A 17,702-nucleotide genomic window follows, 5' to 3' on the forward strand; every position below is an offset into this window, starting at 1 on the left:
AAAAGTGTGATATATTAGGTACTCGTGCACTGTTCAAAACATCATATTGAATACAAGTAACCCAAATTACTGGCTCATATATATACTCCATTGTCAAGGTAATGGTTTTGGTTGGCTGTACCAACCTCCTCCAGAGCATCTCCAAAGAAGTTGCTCTGTGCCAAAGAACAAATTGCTTTCCTCCCACCCCTAAACACCTGGCTGGTATATAGGAGAACAATAGCCAGAGCTGTTGTGTGTGAGAGCTGGAAGCTTGGGAGAGAGGCATGTCTTGCTTGCTCTGTGCTGGACTTTGGGGGTCCCCTGGAAACCTAAAGGGGAAACATGATCAATGGGAATGTTAACACAGTGAGCCCCTCCATCCTATGCTCAGCTTGTATATGTGTGTAAATAAAATCATATATCCTAAAGACACCACAGTGTCCATGGACCTTCATTTGAAGAAAACTGAGCCCTGGGTAAGCACAGGACCCCCTGGAGTCTCTCACTACTTGGATATTAGGATGGCACGTTACCAGACATCCCCGTTTCCTGGGGACAGTCCCCGGATTTACAAATCAGTCCCCTGACAAAATCCATCTACTGTATTTAGTAGGAAGTTGAAAAGTGTCCCTGGATTCATTGGGGGGGGGGGGAATCTGGTAACTTTAATTGTAACAACACATTGCAGTTCTACATATCCTTAAAAGTAACACTGAAGTAGCATCTTGCACTGCAGTTTTACACATCCTGAAAAGTAACACTGAAGTAGCATCTATAGCACATGGAATACCTCTAGCTCAGGGTTTGAAACAAGCCCTCGGGGCTTCTCTATCCAGTCCATGGCACATGACCCAGGCCACGCCCAATTCTCTCAAGCTGCTGCCCTCACCACCCCTGACCTGCACCCTTCTTGAATGTTTTTGCCTGGCTTGGATGCACCTTTGAACTGCGATAATGCCTCCTGCTTGCCTGCATGGAGGCTGGAGAGATGTGGTGGCAGGGATATACAGTAGACCTGAAACTTACATGTGATTTACTTACATGATTGCAGCTTTGCACTGGTGGCAGGAAAACAAATGGAAAAGGAGGGGGCTGTATGAAGGGGCCATCTGAGATTTCAAGAAGGCCGCACAAGATCTCACATAATCTTCCCAGTGGAGGAACTCCTGCCATGGAAATAATTTTTAAGTCCTCCACTTTGCTTACCAGCTTCTGGAAGGTAACATTTGTTGCTGGCTCCACTCTTGCTATCCAACTAAGGCTGGAACATCCTAGCGCTTCCTGGACAGATATAACCTGGTTATAGTTTTCCATGCCCTTGAACGTGATTAGGTTATTTCCAGTTGATGTATGTGGTGCTACCTATTGGGTCTGCATTTGGTAGGTCCAGCTTTAGCCTTTAGGAAACAGCTCAGCAGTGCTTAAACAGTTATGCTAGTTGCTGGTTTGTTTCTTGGCCCCAGCCCAATGTGCTGGTTGTTATATATAAAAAAAGGCAGTAAGTAGTTTGGGACCTACCACCCTTGACTCAGAAGCCTACCTGAAGCTTATGGTCATCATCAGGCTTTTATCCCCCAAGAAGGACCACCCCATTCAGCTGAAGAATGATGAAAAAGGAGCTGAAGGGGTAAGGGGCAGAAAAATAAGGAATGAGACCTGTAGCTGCTATTAAGCCTATTAAGTGGAACAGGCTATGTAAGAAACTCCCTCTTTGGCAATATGTTACTTGAGAGGTAAAAGGGAGGGGGAATAGGCAAAAATAATCTTGATAAAATGATATTGATTCATTGTGGCATCAAGTTGGCCCAGCTATTTCTTTCTCTTTATTTCAGTCTCATTAGACTGCTTCAACATGATTAATGGCTTGCTTAAAGGGTAATTTAATTTCTAACATAGTATGTACAAAAGATTATTCCTTGTTATGCCCTAGTCACATAAACTCCAACTTTAGAACACAGGGACCTTTAGTGTTTCAGTAACAAAAACCACAGAGAAATTTCAGGACAAATTATATAGTGGACAACAATCCATAGCCTATTATTAAAACTGGAGATCGGATACATATTGATCTGAATTTGATCCTGAAGCAAGAATTACATTCTTTTAAAAGTGAATAACAAAAAAGATGTAATATATGCAGTGGGTTCCATAGCTGTGAATGTGACCACACAACTGAACATAAGAATATAAGAAGAGTTGTGCTGGATCACACCCAAAGTTGATATTGTCAAAGACAGGTATCCTGCAATCTGGCCAGTGTGCGCAACAGTCCTAACCTAACTTTATGATGCCACACCCACCCCATCTAAGTTCCTTTCTATTTGTTGCTTCCCCTCCCTTTCACTTAATTGTGTGTGTGTGTTTACACACTAAATTTAGAAAGAAATTACTTTCACTTACTTTCCAAAATAGTTGCTATAGTGATTGGTTTTATTTATTTATTTTTAAAAAAATATCCAATCAGCAGTCATCTCTATCTATCTATCTATCTATCTCACTCTATATATAGGAGAGTAACCTCACAAAATCAAGAGGGACTTCCTTCTGATTAGACCTGCATAGGATTCAGAGTTCTAAGCTGAAGTAGTCAGGATGAAAACTGGAGCAGATCTTCATTCTGAATTCTAATTCGCAATATTTATTTTTCTGGTTGTGTCAAGCATCTGCTCTAGCATGCAACCCCAAAATGATTGCCCCTCAACAGAAAAAAAAAGTTTATCCACTCTTGAACTAGTCCAACTATTCCAACTATACCAGTATGGTATAGTGGTAAAAGTGTTGGATTAGGATCTTGGAGACTAGGGTTCAAATCCCCACCCAACTGTAAAACTCATTGGATGACATTAGGCCAGTCACAGCCTCTCAGCCTAACCTACTTCACAGGGCTGTTGCAATGATAATGATAAAGGTAAAGGTAAATGACTCCTGGATGGTTAAGTCCAGTCAAAGGCATCTATGGGGTGCAGCACTCATCTCACTTTAGGACGAGGGAGCCGGCGTTTGTCCACAGACAGCTTTCTGGGTCATGTGGCCAGCATGACTAAACTGCTTCTGGCACAAAGGGACACCATGATGGAAGCCAGAGGGCACAGAAACACCGTTTACTTTCCTGCAACAACGGTACCTATTTATCTATTTGCACTGGCATGCTTTCGAACTGCTAGGTTGGCATAAGATGGGGCAGAGCAATGGGAGCTCACCCCATCACGCAGATTTGAACCACCAACCTTTCGATCGGCAAGCCCAAGAGGCTCAGTGTTTAGATCACAGTGCCACCTGCATCCTTGCTGCAATGATAAAGGGGGGAGGAGGAGAACCATGTATGCCACCTTGAGCTCCTTGGAGGAAAGATAGAATGTAGCTCCAATAAATAAACTCACTAATCCTGATTCCATGCTGGTCAAACAGATACCTCTGCGTGTACTTCCTGGGAATATTTAGTGTTTTAAGAGCTCAGAAACGACATGCTGTTCAGATAATTTTTGTTGTTGTTGTTTCCTGAAATTTGCACCTGAACATAAAAGATTGTAGCCAGTGCTAGTCCTGCTCAGAGTAGACCCACTGGAATTAATAAGCATGACTAATTAATTCTACTCTGAGAAGAGCTTAGTTGGGTATAGTGCTTAGCAGCTAGAATATTGAACCAGTGAGACCTGTGTTCAAATCTTTTGAAATAAAAGCTGTAAGCGTTTTTCAGGGTAGACGTATGGAATAGAAAAGAGATAAGCAATCTGTGAAGCAAGCACACACTAATAACCGAAATAACTAGTTTGTCATTCATCTATATTTGAACATAGAACAATGTGGATGAAACTCAATAAAAGAGCAGACTGGCATTCCACCAAAAATAACTTGGCTGCCTTTATTAAACTTTGGGGTTTTGCTGCTCCCTCTGTGAATAGTGGCAACTTCTCTTGGTTGGCAGAATGAGTTTTTGTTTCTCTTAACTCCGCTGTTTTCCATCTTTCTTAATAAGAATGCTGCCAAGAAGAATGAATAAATCTGGCAGTGTTTCTGACTATCTTTCTCAATTTGATCTTTTTTATAAAAGAAACAGGCTGTAGGCACATTATCTGGTATGAAAAGTAAAGAACGTACTCCCATCTTCCAGAACGCTGTGGTAACCCGATTTCCTTCCACTTATAAGAAATCCATACAGATCCCGCAGTGCGAATCTGATAACCCCAGAATCTTCTCCTAGAAAAAAAGCTAAGGGATATTAATGATATCTTGCTTTACACACACATACTCTCTCTCACAGAGAGACACGCAAGTAGAGCAAGCACAGCCGAGATTGAACTGATTCGGATTTCAGCACAAGAAGTGCTAAAAAGCTATCATTGCACAGGGTGCCCGCGATACTGAGAAACGCTGGCCTAACTGCCTACAGGTGGCCTGATCAGATCCATATTACATTTCATTTTGGAGCAAACCTCCCTGTTCTGCAAAGTCTTGTGAAGATTCTATTAAGATTCCTTAACGGACTATACCAGATCAGACTTTCTGGGGTGGGGGTGGGGACAGAATCTCATTCCTGAATGCTACTTCACATAAAATAAAACCATGCACACAGAATAGCACATTATTTAGACCCAAAGTGAGTCTTCTCAATTAAGACAAAAAAAATTCCTTCCAGTAGCACCTTAAAGACCAACTAAGTTAGTTCTTGGTATGAGCTTTCGTGTGCATGCACACTTCTTCAGATACACGTGTAGTTCTTGTAAAGACCAAGAACTAACTTAGTTGGTCTTTAAGGTGCTACTGGAAGGATTTTTTTTTTGTTTTGACTATGGCAGACCAACACGGCTACCTATCTGTAACTGCTTCTCAATTAAGGAAGCTCTTCACTCTTCATGGATCACTGCCTTGCCGTGGCGAAGGGGCTTGAAGAACTCAGAGAAGCTATGAACTACGCCGAGCAGGATACACAAGATGAACAGGTCATAGTGGAGAGTTTCGACCAAACGTGATCCACCTGGAGGAGGAACCGGCAAGCCACTCCAGTATCCTTGCCAAGAAAACTCCATGGACAAAGACAACAGGCATATAAAAGTTATGACGTTGGAAGATGAGCCCCTCAGGTCGGAAGGCGTCCAACATGCTACTGGGGAAGAGCGGAGGGCAAGTACAAGTAGATCCAGAGCTGATGAAGCGGCTGGGCCAAAGCCGAAAGGACGCTCAGTTGTGGATATGCCTGGAAGCGAAAGGAAAGTCCAATGCTGTAAAGAAAAATATTGCATAGGAACCTGGAATGTAAGAACCATGAACCTGGGTAAGTTGGAGGTGGTCAAAAATGAGATGGCAAGAATAAATATTGACATCCTGGGCATCAGTGAACTAAAATGGACGGGAATGGGCGAATTCAGTTCGGATGACCATCACATCTACTACTGTGGGCAAGAAACCCGTAAAAGAAATGGAGTGGCCCTCATAGTCAACAAAAGAGTGGCGAAAGCTGTACTGGGATGCAATCTCAAAAATGATAGAATGATCTCGATACGAATCCAAGGCAGACCTTTTAACATCACAGTAATCCAAGTTTATGCACCAACTACTGGTGCTGAAGAAACTGAAATCGACCAATTCTATGAAGACTTACAACACCTTATAGAAGTGACACCAAAGAAGGATGTTCTTCTCATTATAGGGGATTGGAATGCTAAAGTAGGGAGGCAAGAGATAAAAGGAACAACTGGCAAGTTTGGCCTTGGAGATCAAAACGAAGCAGGGCAAAGGCTAATAGAGTTCTGTCAAGAGAACAAGCTGGTCATCACAAACACGCTTTTCCAACAACACAAGAGACGACTCTACACATGGACATCACCAGATGGGCAGCATCGAAATCAGATTGATTATATTCTCTGCAGCCAAAGATGGAGAAGCTCTATACAGTCAGCAAAAACAAGACCGGGAGCTGACTGTGGCTCAGATCATCAGCTTCTTATAGCAAAATTCAAGCTTAAACTGAAGAAAGTAGGAAAAACCACTGGGCCGGTAAGATACAATCTAAGTCAAATCCCTTATGAATACACAGTGGAAGTGAGGAACAGGTTTAAGGATTTAGATTTGGTGGACAGAGTGCCTGAAGAACTATGGATGGAGGCTCGTAACATTGTACAGGAGGCAGCAACGAAAACCATCCCAATGAAAAGGAAATGCAAGAAAGCAAAGTGGCTGTCCAACGAGGCCTTACAAATAGCGGAGGAGAGAAGGCAAGCAAAATGCGAGGGAGATAGTGAAAGATACAGGAAATTGAATGCAGATTTCCAAAGAATAGCAAGGAGAGACAAGAAGGCCTTCTTAAACGAGCAATGCAAACAAATAGAGGAAAACAACAGAATGAGAAGAACCAGAGATCTGTTCAAGAAAATTGGAGATATGAAAGGAACATTTCGTACAAAGATTACCATAATAAAGGACAAAAGTGGTAAGGACCTAACAGAAGCAGAAGACATCAAGAAGAGGTGGCAAGAATACACAGAAGAATTATACCAGAAAGATATGGATGTCTCGTACACCCCAGGTAGTGTGGTTGCTGACCTTGAGCCAGACATCCTGGAGAGTGAAGTCAAATGGGCCTTAGAAAGCACTGCAAATAACAAGGCCAATGGAAGTGATGGTATTCCAGCTGAACTATTTAAAATTTTAAAAGATGATGCTGTTAAGGTGCTACACTCAATATGCCAGCAAATTTGGAAAACTCAGCAGTGGCCAGAAGATTGGAGAAGATCAGTCTACATCCCAGTCCCAAAGAAGGGTAGTGCCAAAGAATGCTCCAACTACCGCACAATTGCACTCATTTCACACGCTAGCAAGGTTATGCTTAAAATTCTACAAGGAAGGCTTAAGCAGTATGTGGATCGAGAACTCCCAGAAGTGCAAGCTGGATTTAGAAGAGGCAGAGGAACCAGAGACCAAATTGCAAACATGCGCTGGATTATGGAGAAAGCTAGAGAGTTCCAGAAAGACATCTACTTCTGCTTCATTGACTATGCAAAAGCCTTTGACTGTGTCGACCACAGCAAACTATGGCAAGTTCTTAAAGAAATGGGAGTGCCTGATCACCTCATCTGTCTCCTGAGAAATCTCTATGTGGGACAAGAAGCTACAGTTAGAACTGGATATGGAACAACTGATTGGTTCAAAATTGGGAAAGGAGTACGACAAGGCTGTATTTTGTCTCCCTGCTTATTTAATTTATATGCAGAATACATCATGCGAAAGGCTGGGCTGGATGAATCCCAAGCTGGAATTAAGATTGCCGGAAGAAATATCAACAACCTCAGATATGCAGATGACACAACCTTGATGGCAGAAAGTGAGGAGGAATTAAAGAACCTTTTAATGAGGGTGAAAGAGGAGAGCGCAAAATATGGTCTGAAGCTCAACATCAAAAAAACGAAGATCATGGCCACTGGTCCCATCACCTCCTGGCAAATAGAAGGGGAAGAAATGGAGGCAGTGAGAGATTTTACTTTCTTGGGCTCCATGATCACTGCAGATGGTGACAGCAGCCACGAAATTAAAAGACGCCTCCTTCTTGGGAGAAGGGCAATGACAGGCCTAGACAGCATCTTGAGAAGTAGAGACGTCACCTTGCCAACAAAGGTCCGTATAGTTAAAGCCATGGTTTTCCCAGTAGTGATGTATGGAAGTGACAGCTGGACCATCAAGAAGGCTGATCGCCGAAGAATTGATGCTTTTGAATTATGGTGCTGGAGAAGACTCTTGAGAATCCCATGGACTGCAAGAAGATCAAACGCATCCATTCTTAAAGAAATCAGCCCTGAGTGCTCACTGGAAGGACAGATCGTGAAGCTGAGGCTCCAGTACTTTGGCCACCTCATGAGAAGAGAAGACTCCCTGGAGAAGACACTGATGCTGGGAAAGATGGAGGGCACAAGGAGAAGGGGGCGACAGAGGACGAGATGGTTGGATAGTGTTTTCGAGGTTACCAGCATGAGTCTGACCAAACTGCGGGAAGTAGTGGAGGACAGAGGTGCCTGGCGTGCTCTGGTCCATGGGGTCACGAAGAGTCGGACACGACTAAACGACTAAACAACAACTTCAGTCTACCATTACATAGTAAGGTGCAGCAGGACAGATATCTGTGATATTACCTGCACTTGCCCCAAGCTCTTGAGGCAACCATATGGCAGATGGAATATCAACTAGGTCAGCTCATAGATCTTGATGTCTACAGGCGTTCAAACATGGGTTGGGACAATGATTCAAACTGGTGTAGAACTATTTATAAGCTTGGGATGCAGAAAGGTATCACTTTAAAAGGGGATGGCACCATATTGGGGGAAATGGTCATGTGAGTCTATCCCAGGGCGCTTTTTTTCTCTCCAGCAGGAACTCACCAGAACTAAGTTCTAGCACCTCTCAGGCCATTGCCATTATAAGAGAACAAGGGAAATGTTTGTGATGGGTTCTGGCACCACTTTTTCTAGAAAAATAGCACTGGTCTATCCTATGTAGAGCTTAGTTCCATATTAACATGAAAATAAGGACCCATTTAAACTCACAGGCACAGAGTCTGCATGTTGTAGGAAGCTATACACAAATAGTTGCGATGGAAATGAAAACAAAATTCAAATTATTAGATGTAAAGGAAGCAGAACATATACACAGTCCAATTTTGTGACAGATCTCCCCTAATTAAACAAGGAGACAAATCTATGCTACAAAGATATCTTGGGGGGGATGACTCCCCTTTCTGACAACTACAGATATTAGATGGCTGTGGTTTCCTTTTATTCTTTATCCCTTTGTTGCTTTGTTGTTTTTAGGAAGTAAAAATCACACACAATAAATCATCCTCGCTAAAACAACACCATGCTGAAAGAATATGTGTCTGTGAAGATGGTGATACTCATGGGGCAAGCTATTAAAGAGGCTAAAATTATTTGTGGTGGGAGAATTCGCTGGAAACAGTAGCATATGGGTAAAGAAGAGATAATTTAACAGAGAGCATGAGAGAATGGGATTTGACTGTTTTATTAGTCAGGGGATTAGAAGCCATGGGCCAGGGAGAAGGAACAGGTCTTTTATTAACAGTGCTAATACCCATTTAGTTTATCCAAATGTGATTGGAAAGAGCTACAATGTATAATCCTGAGAAGCTGAGCTTATGCTGAAAACTCCAATTCATCTATAATTAGTCCAATTCAAGCAGCCAGTTCAGGATGATACAAGAAACTTTATGAGATCTGTTAAAGCTATGCAAAGCAGTCTCTTTAATGTATTCAAAGGAAAGTAACATATATTATGGGAGGGGGTAAATCAAGTACAGCATATGTAAACATCTTCATTGCATGCAGCTATTAGAAACCTGCTTTAGAGACGCTTGGGATCCAACATTTGCTTGAGCCAAATATTGGACAATATGAAATAGTGGACTGCATTCTTCTTGGCCAAGCCTTTATATGGCCTTGCTTCTCCAAGACTGATCTTTCTAGTGTCATGTTTAAGAACCTCTTATTCTACTTTGAAACTTACAGCTCTCTCTTATCCACATTAAGTGCTGCAATGGTGCAAGCAGAGGCTTAAGTCACAATACCTGCACATGTACCTTTGCAGGCACAGACATAGACATTTGAACGCATGCAAGTTATGTTGGAAACTGCTCCCACCTCCTTATTATGCCTTGGATCTCAACTTTCCTTCCATGAACACAACAGAGTGATTGTTCACAGAATGAGGTTTCTGCTGCCCCCATTTCCATCTGCAGCACCCTACAGCCCCCCCAAATGCTTCGGGGCACTTGGATACCTTTAGGATTGGGATGGGATATGATGCATGGCACTACATATAGAGGGGGCAGTTAGCAGGAAACTCTCCACTACAGTGGCGTAGCGTGGGGGGTGCAGGGGGGGCCGGCCGCACCGGGCGCAACATCTGGGGTTAGGGCAAATCCATGGGTTAGGGGGCGCAAATCCACGGGGTAGGGGGCGCAAATTACTTGCCTTGCCCCGGGTGCTGACAACCCACGCTACGCCACTGCTCCACTACATACAGGAATGGAAGATGCCTCCTTCCGGAAGCTCTTGCAGCCAAACTGGTGCCAAATGTATTGTTCTGCTTTCCTTTGGCCCCAGAAAGGTCACTTCAGCACTGCTAATGCAGCAAAAATAACACGGGAGGCAGAGGTTATAAGCTCAACCTGATTGGCATAAGGTATGAGCACTACAGGCTGTCTTTATTGGTGGGAGAGATCACCATGTCTCACTGGTCAGGTGCTGCCCACTTTACGCAGGGCAGCCCCCAGTCAACCTTCCACTATCTGCCTGCTTCAGTGGGTGCTTGGAGCTCAGAGTATTACTCAACAAGCAGACCAAACTACTGCACTAGGCACCGTTCAGTGGCACACTGCTCCATAGTCTCTCGAGACAGACTGATGCCAACATTGCAGGAAGGGCTTCCTGTGGTGCATACTTCCAGTGCATGAATACCACCTAGTCATTAGAATTATGCCCAAATCAAAAAAGAACTATTTGCTACCCTTGTTGGGTGTCAGAAATCTCATCAGCACCATTTATGGGTCATTTGAAACTGCAGAAATCAATCACAAATCCCTCGAAAGCATACTAAAGAAACCTCTAACTTCTGCTCCCCCAAGTCTTCAGCACATGATCTTAAAACTGCAACACTGCAACATAAAAGTAACATATAAGCACGGGAAAGACATTCCCCATAGCTGATCTGCTCTCACACAACTGTGCGGAAAATGTCAATGGGAAGAAAAGAAAGACTTAGAAGAGCATGTGCACATGATATCACACCTGCCTGCAACCACAAACAAACTGGAAGAAATAATGCAGAAAGAAGAGAGAGAGAGAATGTAATGAATATCTTGAAAGCTAGTGGAGATAAGTAGAGGATGGTTTAGCAAGAGGCATCGAGTTCCTTTGGCTATAAGAAAATTCTGGAATGATAAGAAGGAATGAACAATAGAAAATGATGCCAAAAGCAATTCCAGAGAAGCTGGAAGGACTCCACAAAGGACACCTTGGGATGGTATTGTGCAAGAGGAGAGCAAGGGATACACTCTACTGGCCTGGCATGAACAGAAGATGGTTGGAGACAGTTGTACTTGTTCAAAACAACAAAAACAGAACAAAGAAACCATGATAATTAAGAAGATGTCCCGCAGAATCTGACAGCAACTGGCTGTAGCAACTGGCTACAGAACTATTTGAACTAGAAGGAAAGCATTACTTGCTAGTGGTTGATTATTATACTGTAGCTGTTACATTGAAGTAATTGAAAAGCACCTCATCCAGACAAAGGCAGGACGCTCAAGGCATGACATTTGTGATGAATTATTTCCTGACAATGGATCCCAATTTGAAGAATCCCATGGATTTGCAAAAGAGTGGGGTTTGAGTCACACTACCAGCAGTCCATATTACCCACAATCCAATGCTCTGGCAGAGAAATGTGTTCAAACTGCAAAGTAGATACTGACCAATGTCAAGCAACATTGACAAGATCCATACTATAGGTGACTAAACTACCCATGGAATTGGGATACTTGCCCTCTCAAATGCTAAGGAGAAGAAGGCTCAAATCCAGGATACCTGCCAAAGACTCATTTCTGAAGCCTAGAGCGGCAGATCATCACAGGATGAAACAAAGCTGGATTGACAAAAAAGAAAAACAGAAATTCTATGATAAAAAGCCAAAGTACTGAGACCACTCCTCAGAAATTCAAATGTAATGATACAAAGCCAAGACAGCAAATGACACCCTGGAACAGTCTCAGAGACTTCAGGATATCTCAGGTCATACAGAGTACAAGTAGAAAGCGAACAGTCACTAAGATGAAATTGCAGACACCGAAGATTTACTCCCAGAGTCACTTTTGCATCTGTAAGAGCAGTTGAGCCATAGGGAGAAGCTGAGAGGGATGAAACCATAACTAGTTTGGATACCCCAGCAAGACTGTCCAAGAGGTAATGGCACAAGAACCACAGGAAGAATAACTGTCATCACATGACTCTCCAGAGACAGCAGAAAATATAATCAACACTCACTCAAGGTAGGAAAGAAAATTCTGCCTAAGCAGCGGAAAGAGTATGTTACACAATAGAAGCAATTATTAGCTCCGTTTGTAATTTGTAAAAACAAACCAATCTCAGAGCAGTTCATTAAAAATAATAATTATATATTGTCATCTAAATATATGGCAGGCAGCCCATTTAAGACAAGCAGTTGTAATTCACTAGGCCAGCTTCTGAAGTTCTGATTCAGAGGTGTGTACTGGATGGAGAAGTTGGTTAATACTCCACGCAGGCTCCCGGGCCTCATCAGAAAGTTGTTTTTTAACCATTTATTCAGCTTGTGGTGAGTTTCTATATAAGCAGCTGGCGGCAATACTCATATTGGACTTCTCTTTCGCTCTCCGTAATGTGTAGGTCAATAATGATGGGCTCTATATTCTTTAAGCCTCCCTTTCATAGAAGCCAAATGAGGGCAGTCATCTGCCCGCTGCCACAGCCTAGAATACCTCTGGGAATTATCCTACCCTGTGACATAGTTTGACATAGCAGCAAGGCTTTTGCGGTTCTTGGTTTGGGGAGGGAAAGCGGAGGAACTTTAGTTACCTCACATTTCTGGCGCACGTCCTGGGGGCAGGGCACGTGTCCTGGGGGCGTGCCATCCAGCGCAGCCAGGGGGCAGCCGCGATGGCAACCCACCGGCATCATGCTGGGGGCGGTGCACTCCCGCCGCACTCCTCTTCCTCCGCCAGCCAATGGGTACATTCACATCGCCCCAGCTCAAATTCTAATTCACGCACCAAATATTGATGCACACACCAAAAGCGTCATCATCATCATCATCATGAAATGTGGCTCAGTGTGTATTTTTTTAAAAAAACCTAGATTCTGTGTAGAATGAGAGCCTTGAATCATTTACATGAAGCCACTGAACACCATAGCAGAGGCAGCTGCTTCTCACTGATGAAGATATATTGTGGCTGTGTTGCCTTCATGCTCAGCATTCCAAGTGGACATTTCAGGGGTAGAGTCTCTCTCTCTCTCTCTCTCTCTCTCTCTCTCACACACACACACACACACACACACACACACACACAGGTTACTTTAATTTCTCCCCCCCTTTCCTCTTCCCACATGATACAAATGGCTAAAACTAAAGGGTCTTTGAGAACGGACAAATTACTCTATCTCCTGGTAACCAACAAAAATAAATAATTTTTATTTATTTATTTTTTTGCAATGGAAACCCTTTTTGAAATGCATGTAAAAATGTAGTTCTCTTTAGTTAATAAACAAATGATGGGTGCATTAAAAAACAATACTCCAGGGCTCTGTCTGAAGCTCCCTGCTGCTTCCCGCTCTTCCCAACTCACAGGACACACCTTTGTATTTGCCTCATCGGCAAGTTCAATGCAGTCGGCAAGTTCGATGCAGTTCAGCGCTAAATGAAGGGAGCTTCTTAATCAGCATATAAACGACCACACCTTTTCAGCAATTCTGAACTCAGTGAGGTTATGCCAATGAACAGGACCACTGACCTGGCCTTCGATAGCTCACGTGCCTTAAGGCCCTTATATCAGGGACAGCCAACATGGTGCCCCTTAGAGGTTTCTGGATTAGAACTCGGACCACCCCTGGCCAGAATGGCTAGGGTTGATAGGAGGGGCTCCAACAACATTTGTGAGGGCACTACATTGGCTTATGCCTGCCCTATACTGTTCACCGTGCACTAAATGATGTGTTTGAAAGGCGAGACTATTTAAAGAAGTAACAAATTTCTGAATCCACACAGAAGCCATTATCACACCCACTTGCAGAAACCACAAACTGCTCCATCAGGCACTGCATGCACTTTTGGCATAAAATGCACACACATCTTCTAGTTTCTGGTACTGTAAGCATTCCAAACTTTTCATAACATACAATAGCTCATCTAGCATACAAATGAAGTGACAGAAACACAACTTATTGATCTCTAAGTGGGGAAAAACAACCACACCAATCCCCCGCCTCATGAACTTCAGTTCATTTTAATTTGACATTTTGTTTTCTGGTCCGAATCTTTAAACAAAAAAAGAAAAGAAAAGATACACTGGGCACACTCCTAGTGAGGATACTTCCTCCTTGAAACTCAGTGAAATGAGCTGAAAAGAGACATTTAGTGCTTTGCATATGTTGGAACAGTTGGAAAATGAAACAAGCCACTGTGATCTTCCTTACCTTTTAAACGCGAGGGTCTAAAGCCATGTGCAAGTGCTAAAATCAGCACTGTCATCCTGTGTGCTACCCATTAAATGCTGCACGCGGGCACACCAACACACACACACATACACACACACACACAGGAGCTGTCGGAAGATACTCAGAAATATGCCTATTCTGGTGTCTGGGTATCAGCACCCTCTTTTATAAAGGTTTTTCCCCTCGCATGAACACAGATTTAAGAGAAACGCAGCAGACCCTTCTCTTTCTCTATAAAATGCAATGGTTAAAGATAAAGAGAAGGGCAATCAGTCAGTCTCCTTTATTCTCTATCTCTCTTATGCTAATGCAAATCACTACAAGGCGGCGAGGGGGGGGGGAGTGTTGGAGAGACAAAAGAAAATGAAGCTTCCCTTCCAGCATTATTCACATTGCAACAGACAGCCCAATTTTGTACTTACAGATCTTAGCAGCCAAACGTCTCAGGATCTTTCGCAGTTTTTTGCCAAACTGCTACAAGCTCTCGGAAAGCCACACTGCTCATCCAGGCAAAACCGAGCCGTGCAGAATGTCCTATGCAGCTGGGAAATAATGGAACTCTTTCCCCAGCTGGGACTGCAAGCCTTTTATCCGCTGAGCATCCTCTATCTCTTGGCTGGGATTAACTGTGAAAGGCATGGCTTTCCCACAGCATCCACGACAAGGACCCGCACCATTAGGGCACAGGGACAAAAATGTGGCTAGCGCTTGGAATGCAGGGATCCAAAAATCCTACACATTTTCAAATTAGTTCTCTACTTGGCTCCCTTGCAATACAAGGACACACACACAGACACACACACACACACACACACACACAGAGAGAGAGAGAGAACACAAAGCTGTATGTCACACCCTCAGCATGATAGATCAAATGTTCTTACCATTTTTTCCACACAGATGTGAGCTCCTGCCAGGTATTAAAAGCTCCTTCTCGTCTTGAAATCTGGGTCACTAACTAATGTATTAAATTTCTAACAGGAACAGGGAGGGTTTTGCCTGGTCCCTGTTCATAAACCTGCACTGTTCACTATAAAGGATTAGGTTTGTCAAGCATGTATCTAAAATAAAGCAATACTCCAGTCCTCATTAAATATTTAATCCTACTATGGTGCGTGTATCTATCTTCTATTATATCTCAACCTGTTTTATATACAGTGTGATGTGTGTGTGTGTATGTGATAATGTTCTTGTCTAAATAATACAGTAGCATACTGACATGCTTCCCACATTAATTATATTTATTTATTTATTTATTTGTCACCTTTCTACCCCAAGCTCAAGATGGCATTCATGATTTCCCTCCTCCCCATTTTATCCTCACAACAACCCTATATGAGGTAGGTTAGGCTGAGAGGCAGTGACTGGCCCAAGGTCACTCACTGAACTTTCAGGCTGAGCGGGGACTTGAACCCTGGTCTCCCAGGTCCTAGTCCAGTGCTCTAACTACTACACCACTCTGGCTCTCCTTATATTACATATATAATATATAGTACAGTCAGTGCTATTTTTCTAGAAAAAGAGTTGGCAGAACTCACCGTAAACACTTCCCTTGTTATCTTATACAGTGGTACCTTGGGTTAAGTACTTAATTCCTTCTGGAGGTCTGTACTTTACCTGAAACTGTTCTTAACCTGAAGCACCACTTTAGCTAATGGGGCCTCCTGTTGCTGCCGCGCCGCCGGAGAACGATTTCTGTTCTTATCCTGAAGCAAAGTTCTTAACCTGAAGCACTATTTCTGGGTTAGCAGAGTCTGTAACCTGAAGCATATGTAACCTGAAGCGTATATAACCTGAGGTACCACTGTAATGGCAATGGTGCCCACCTGAGAGGTGCTGGAACTGAGTTCTGGTGAGCTCTGACGGGGGGGTGGGGGGGAGCCCTGAGTATAGTATAGTATAGTATAGTATAGTATAGTATAGTATAGTATAGTATAGTATATATTATATAACCTTATACTGAAAGTTGCATATAGATCTTTAACAATGCAATTATATAGAATTGTACAGAAACAAGTCTGACTTGGGCTTACAGAAAATTGGTAGTAGGTGGTGGGTGGGTGTGTTTATGCATCACATCATTCTCCCTTGCTCATGGTTCCATGGCTCTGAAAAAATACAGAAGCAGTGAAATTCTGTCAAGTGTAAAGGTGTCACTTCTACAAAACAATCCAACAACCCCACCCTCATAAATGTTGACAATCTTATCAAAATCCTGTCAAATTCCTTCAAAATCCCTATGGCTACTTCTCCTGAGACAGGATCCTCCAAATTCATTGCATCGGTGGCAGTCTTCATTGTGTGGAGGAATTTCTGCTGGGAAGGTGCCATACAACTTAGAGGCAGCTTGGAGGCCAAAGCTCACAATCTTTGCGCTTAGCTGATAATAGGTGTCCAGTATCCTTTAAGCACTATGTACAAACAATCAGGGGGCCGTTCCTCACTTTTCAAGGAGGGAGAATCTACTCACTTTCTGTTCCGTCCCAATCCTAAGCGAATAGGAAAGTGAATAGGAAAAAGAAAGTGAAACACATGAACAGTCCAAATACGAAGGCTTCAGCTCCAATCCAATATAATGAGAAGTTAAAATGCAACCCTATAACATCCCAGGGCTTACAATAGGGGCACTATCAATGCCTTTTGGATTTCTTTGATGGTGGTCAAAGCTAAAATCGGTGAGTCTTCTTGGATGCTGTGTAAGAGAGGAATTTCCATGCTGGTAAGCATTTGCTGATCGTGAAGCTGAGGCTCCAATACTTTGGCCACCTCATGAAAAGAGAAGACTCCCTGGAAAAGACCCTGATGTTGGGAAAGATGGAGGGCACAAGGAGAAGGGGACGACAGAAGACAAGGTGGTTGGACAGTGTTCTCGAAGCTACCAGCATGAGTTTCACTAAACTGCGGGAGGCAGTGGAAGACAGGAGTGCCTGGTGTGCTCTGGTCCACGGGGTCACGAAGAGTCGGGCACGACTAAACAACAACAGCAACAACAACAAGCATTTGCTATGGGTGATCATTTTCAGTATTATTGCATTGTGTCAGGGGTGGCCCCTCTTTGGTGTCCCAGGTGGTATGAGGACAGCAAATCCCATCAGCCCCTGTCAGCATGGATATGGCAACATCTGCCCCAAGGTTAGCCAACCCCGTACTATTGATGTAATATGTATGTATGCATGTACTTTCTTGCATTTGTATCTTACCTGTCTTTCGTCATGGGTTTCAAGGGAATGTTTGTGTGGTTCTCAGGTGGTCTACTCAGATCTGCTTTGCTTTAGTACGTGTCAGCCACATATGCCTTCAGACAACACCTTGAGGCCATGGTTGGTATTATTTACAAACTACTTTAAATATCTTGCCCAGATCCTTTGGGTATAGGTGCACTGAGACCACCAGCTTCCTGAAGCTAAGTAGATGTGGTCACTGCCTGGATGGAATGCTATCTGGCACCTCCATGTACGTTGCATTGAGTTCCAT

General features: G+C 43.3%; 1 protein-coding gene across 2 annotated transcripts in view; it reads right to left on the minus strand.

Moving 5' to 3' along the window:
- LOC114590892 (contactin-6-like) overlaps positions 1-15,037 on the minus strand; it is a 190,929-nt gene extending 175,892 nt beyond the window's left edge. Inside the window, exon 1 of one of the 2 annotated variants that reach the window (XR_013392004.1) lies at positions 14,651-15,037. The gene's annotated coding sequence lies outside the window, so the exon portion shown is untranslated. The remainder of the gene's footprint in view (positions 1-14,650) is intronic. The other variant, XM_077925020.1, reaches the window with a different exon arrangement.
- Between the last annotated feature and the right edge of the window lie 2,665 nt (positions 15,038-17,702).

This window comes from Podarcis muralis, chromosome 2, assembly GCF_964188315.1.
Source record: "Podarcis muralis chromosome 2, rPodMur119.hap1.1, whole genome shotgun sequence".
NCBI classification, from domain to species: domain Eukaryota; kingdom Metazoa; phylum Chordata; class Lepidosauria; order Squamata; family Lacertidae; genus Podarcis; species Podarcis muralis.